The 5899-nt window shown below is 50.2% G+C and overlaps 1 pseudogene; it reads right to left on the minus strand.

Moving 5' to 3' along the window:
- Window positions 1-662: 662 nt before the first annotated feature.
- LOC129008490 (docking protein 1-like) lies at window positions 663-2106 on the minus strand (annotated as a pseudogene).
- Between the last annotated feature and the right edge of the window lie 3793 nt (window positions 2107-5899).

A 5899-nucleotide genomic window follows, 5' to 3' on the forward strand; every position in this document is an offset into this window, starting at 1 on the left:
ATGATTAGATGAATTAAAATATATAAAGTGTTGGAATAGTGCCTGGCACATGAAATAAACCAGCTATTTAACCACCACCACCACGACAACCCCTTCTCCCTCTTTTAAAAAATTTTTATTTTATTTTATTTTATTTTATTTTAAGTTTTAGGGTACATGTGCACAATGTGCAGGTTAGTTACATATGTATACATGTGCCATTAAAAATCTTTTTTATTTATTTTTAAACCTAAGCTGACTTTCATGACAATTTAAAAATTTTAAAATATATCTCTGGCAAAGAATAATGCAGGGGTAAGGATCCAGGCACAGTCCGACATCTCTCTGAGGCCTCCACACAGGCCCCTCAAACTGCACCCACTCTGACCATGCACCACTTTCCGCAGACCTGGTCCCGCAGCTGTCCCTTCCTTTGGGGAAGTGGGGAAGGGATGGCTTTAGGGGGATGCAGAGCCCATCCTCAGCCCTGCCATCTGCCCCACTTCTTAGGACTTGCTGGGATTGACTGTCCTTCCCTTGACTCCCCCATCCCTCTGGTCCCCTGGTCTCACATGGCATGGCCCCTCCCACCCTCTGGCTTCTGCTGGTTCTAACCATTTTCTCTGATCCTTAGTGCCACCTCCCCATGGTCCTCCTCAGCCACTTCAGCCTAGTCCTCCTTCTCAGGTAGAGACCTCTGACTTGACCCCAGTCCTGTCAGTCCCTACTGTAGAAAGCACACAGTCCCAGCTCCCTGAGGCCCCCCTCTTCTGGACCTGGCTGTACAGGGCTGAGTTGTGGCTTTTGCTGCTCCTGCCAGTTGCAGTACTAGGTTCAGGGAAGGCTGGGCCCTGGGACTTGGAAGCAGGGAGGGTCTTTGTTCTCTGGGTGGGTGGCACAGCATGGTCATCAGTGGCAGGGTTGTAGGGGAGCTTGTAGCCCTCCTACTTCACCTGAGCTTGACATCCCATGCATCTTTGGGCTCCTAAGGCAGATCATAAAGGCCCTGGGGAAGGGCTGGGGCCAGGCCCTCGGGTTCATCATAGATGGGATCCTCTTTGGGGTCCGTCAGCCCGGCCTTCAGCAACTGCTGCTGCTCATGCTCATACAAGTCCCAACAGAGAGGTTTCTTCCATTGTACTCCCTCTCCTGCCCGAGCAAGGGTGCCGTCCAAGAGGTCTGAGTACAGGGAGCCCTGGGATGGGCCTGAAGCAATGTATAGGGAGTCTAAGGGCTCAGCATACAGGGCTGGGGGGCTGTCAAGGAGCTCTTGGGGGCCAGGTGGGGAAGAGAGCTTCCCCTCTGCCATCTTCCTTTCATGGGAATCAGCTCTGAGAACATTGTGCCCCTGTCTGGCCTTTCCCTGGGCCTTCTGCCGATGGATGGCAGTCTCACCTGCCTGGAAGATGTCATTTCCCTGTGCTGTCTGGTAAGTGAAGTTTCCAGGGCCCAAGAGGCAGCGGCGCTGGCCTCAAAAGAGAACATGACCTTGTCCCGGCCATAGCGATGCAACAGAGTGTAGGGCCAGGACAGGAGCAGCTCCAGTACCTGACTCTGGGCTCCCATGGTCAGGAGAGTCAGCCTTTCAGCCTCCACCCTCAGCACATAGGAGGCATGCAGGCCACAGTGCTCGACCGCCTCAGTCCTCTGCACCGTTACCCAGAACTGGGATCCTTCCCAGGTGGGGCTGCACAAGGAGTTCTCCAGCATCTCCAGGGCAGAAAGCTCAGGTGGGTTATTGGTAGGTTCCAGAGTCCAGCTGCCTTTCCGAAAGGGGTTTTGGCACAGCGTCTGCAACCAGGCTGCACTGGACGGCACATCAACAGTCAGCAGGTGCTAGTGCTGTGCAGTGTCCAGGCGGAAGGCAGTGGCGCTGGGCTCAGGGAGGCTCTCCACGGCCACGGGAGCCAAACTCACACACTTCGCCAGATGGATCACCTTGCAGTCCAGGCGGCACAAGCTCCCTCGGCCACTCCCAGAGCTTGACCCCTTATGGTCAAAGAACTCAAGCCGCGCTGCGCCATGGGGACTGGCCGGGTAGAGCATGGCCCATGTCTTCCTCCACCTCTTGGTCCCAAAGTGCTGACTCTGCGAAAAGAGTGGCCCTTCCATCACAGCTCCATCCATGGCCCCCAGCAGTTCCTTCCCCACTTCTCCCTCTTATCAAGTGACTGAGTACTGTGGCACTGACAGATCCATACCAGACTCTGGCCAGGCTCCCTCTGATCTGTTACTCCTGAAACTTGCATATATAACCCAGACACGATGCACCACAGCATCACCTTTACCTGAAAGATTCAGAAGGCATCAGGACCCTGCAGAGTTACCCAGCCTGATGCCTTCATTTTTGCAGATGAAGAGACCAAGGCCCAGCGAGGGATCCTATAGAAAGAGTAAAAGTAAAACCAATGAGCATGTGTCAGAGGAGGAATTCCCCACAGAAGGAGCGGCAGGTAAAAGGATCCTTGGGGACAGATACAGTGGGGACTGCCCTGGATCTTCTGCTTCTTTCCCTGCTCTGACATTAACTTAGTCTGTGAGCTCAGGCAGTGGAAGCGGTTGAGGAAGGACGCGTGCCCTGGAGAACTCTTTCTGCCAGTGATCATTTGGAGAGTGGTATCCCGGGGATTCCCAGGTGTCACCACTTTATTCTCACTTCTGACAGAAACACTGATCTTAGCCTCCCCTCAGAAATCTGAGCAAGAATGTCCTGGGCTCAGAGTGTGGCCACTGCGGTGGCTTCTTACTCCAGTGGACTCCTGCCAGCCCTCCTTTCCTCTGGGGGAGCACACGGAGCAGCGGCTCCTCCCTACCATCGAAATGCATCTTTGTACCCTCCAAAGTGATGTCTTCAGTGTCATCGTTATTCAATTATGATCAGAAGCCGAGCTTGATCAGACGTCCAATATAACTTCTATTAAGTCATGAAACTTCTTTTTTTTTTTTTTGAGATGGAGTCTCGCTCTGTCACCCAGGCTGGAGTGCAATAGCACAATCTCGGCTCACTGCAACCTCCGCCTGCCGGGCTCAAGCGATTCTCCTGCCTCAGCCTTTCGAGTAGCTGGAATTACAGGCACGCGCCACCGTGCCTAGCTAATTTTTGTATTTTTAGTAGAGACGGGGGTTTCACCATGTTGCCCAGGCTGGTCTTGAACTCCTGACCTCAGGTGATCCACCCGCCTCTGCCTCCCAAAATGCTGTGATTACAGGTGTGAGCCACCGTGCTGGCGGGATGCTTTCTTTAAGGACTTCCCAGTCTGGTGGGCACATGGGAACTTATCTGGGGAGAGGGGGGATTTCTCTTTAGAATGTCTTAGTTGTTTGTGTAAGACAATGGTACAGAGAAGTCTTGTTGATTCCTTTAACAAGGGGAAAGAAAAAACAAAGTTTGAACCTACAAACCTTGCTATGCTCTGACAAGCTTATCCAGGTGATATGGTTTGGCTGTGTCCCCGCCCAAATCTCATCTTGAATTATAGCTCCCGTAATTCCCACCTGTTGTGGGAGGGACCCGATGGGAGGTAATTGAATCATGGGGGCGAGTATTTCCTGTGCTGTTCTTGTGGTAGTGAACAAGTCTCACGAGATCTGATGGTTTTATAAATGGGAGTTCCCCTGCGCAAGCGCTTCTGTCTGCCAAAATGTGAGACGTGACTTTGCTCCTGATTTGCCTTCCGCCATGATTGTGAGGCCTCACCAGCCATGTGGAACTGTGAGTACATTAAACCTCTTTCCTGGCCGGGTGCGGTGGCTCATGCCTGTAATCCCAGCACTTTGGGAGGCCGAAGTGGGTGGATCACCTGAGGTCAGGAGTTCCAGACCAGCCTGGCCAACATGGTGAAACCCCGTCTCTACTAAATATACAACAAATTAGCCGGGCATGGAGGTGCCATGCCTGTAGTCCCGGCTACTCGGGAGCCTGAGGCAGGAGAATCGCTGGAACCTAGGAGGCGGAGGTTGCAGTGAGCCGAGATCATGCCACTGCACTCCAGCCTGGGCGACAGAGTAAGACCCCATCTCAAAAGAAAAAAAAAAGGTTCTTTCCTTTATAAATTGTCCAGTCTCGGATATGTCTTTATCAGCAGTGTGAGAACAGACTAATACACCAAGTTATTGTTCATGGGAAGGAACCTGCCAATGGGATGCCATAATGAACAATTATGGAGTGGTCATCCAGCACCATTCTTCCCTCTTGGGAACTGTCACATCCATCTAGATGGCTACCCGGGGACCATTGCTTTTACATAATCCTTCCCTCAGTCATAATTGGTCCAGGTGTGGACCCTTTCAAAGATGGGTCAATAAAACCTTTCCTTGCCATTTTTTCTTATTTGAACTTAGAAACAAGTCATTCTTTTGTTTTTTGTTTGTTTCTTTGTTTTTGCTTTTTAAGAAATAGAGTCTCGTGTGTCACACAGGCTGAAGTTCAGTGGTGCAATCATAGCTCATTGCAGCCTTGACTTCCTGTGTTCAAGGGATCCTCCCACCTCAGCTCCCAAGTAGCTGGGACCATAGGTATGTGTCACCACAGCCAGCTAATTAATAAAGATTTTTTTTCTGTAGAGTTCTACTATATTGTCCAGGCTGGTCTCAAACTTCTGGGCTCAAGTGATCCTCCCGCCTTGGTCTCCCAGTTCTCTGGGATTATAGGTGTGGACCACCATGCCTGGCCCAAGTCATTCTTTTTTGAATGGTGAAAGGCTATTAAATATGAAGTTCAGGAACTGTCTGCAAGCATATTCTCCATCATGAAGAGAAGAAAGGTGCTCTGCAGTGAAGAAAGCAGAAATAAAAAGTTGAAGCAAAAGATAAGGATAATTCTATTAGGATTTAAGTTCCTAGTTCCAGTTATTCCTGAGACATCCTTGCTGTTTTTGCAAATTAGTTGTTCAGCCCCTTATTGGATTTTATTACCCAACACATTCTTCTTTATGTTTAATCTGGTTCAAGTTGGATTTCTGTCACTTCCAAGCAAAGGAATCCCAATTTAAAAATCGGTACAAGGTGTAGAGTGATGCACATGGCAGAACCTAAAACATGGAACTGGCCCTGTTGATGTTGAGGGTGGGATATAGTAAGACTCCCTCCATCCTGAGTCTGGAAGTGAGCTGTTCGTTAGGTGACGACTGAAGCAGCTGCGGAAATGACTGTATGGTGTCTTTTAGAACAACCTCCCCTATCTCTGCCCCGTGGTTGCAGCTTCAGAGGATTCAGTAGGAACATGGCAAAATATTGGAGCACATTGTCTACACTTGGCAACCCCAGGAAGATACTTCCAGGGAGGGACAAGCACATGACGAGCAGTATGACAATTTGTAACTCTGGTGAGGCCTCCTCTGCCTGGGGCTGGCAATCCAAGGTGGCTGCAGGAAAATAATCATGTGCTTTGCAGACTGGCTGCAGGCAGATTCCGTGCACACCCTAAAGTGAATGCATTGATTAGGAAAGGGGAACTGTCTGAAATGGAGATATCTGGGGTGAGCTAGAGGAATCAGGGACCTGTGACTCTCCCAGTCCCCCCTTGGCACCCTGGCCTGACAGTAAGGGTCAACATTTGTTTTTCTTTTTTTGGCATCTGGCATCTGAAACCACTTCTAAGTTAGGGAAATTCCCCATCTAATAGATGCTAGATACTTGTTTTCTGAACTTCCCTCACAACCAGGGTGTAGACATTTGACCTTTTCTCAGCCAGTCCCGTACATGGATCACAGACTAAGCTAAGAAATCTGTAGATAAGGAAGTGAGGATTCAGAGACCCTCAGAACTCCCTCCAGGGACAATGGGCTTGTAGTGAGACCTAGTTCTAGAGGCAGCAGGGACCCTACAGAGCTTGCTCTTGGCAGCAGGAAGGGGCAGTGGTGGCAGCATTGTCCTCCTGGAGAAAACCCTGCAGCTTAATTTAGGGCATTGTTCTGGTTTC

The sequence above is a fragment of the Pongo pygmaeus genome, chromosome 9, assembly GCF_028885625.2.
Source record: "Pongo pygmaeus isolate AG05252 chromosome 9, NHGRI_mPonPyg2-v2.0_pri, whole genome shotgun sequence".
In the NCBI taxonomy this organism is placed as follows: Eukaryota; Metazoa; Chordata; class Mammalia; order Primates; family Hominidae; genus Pongo; species Pongo pygmaeus.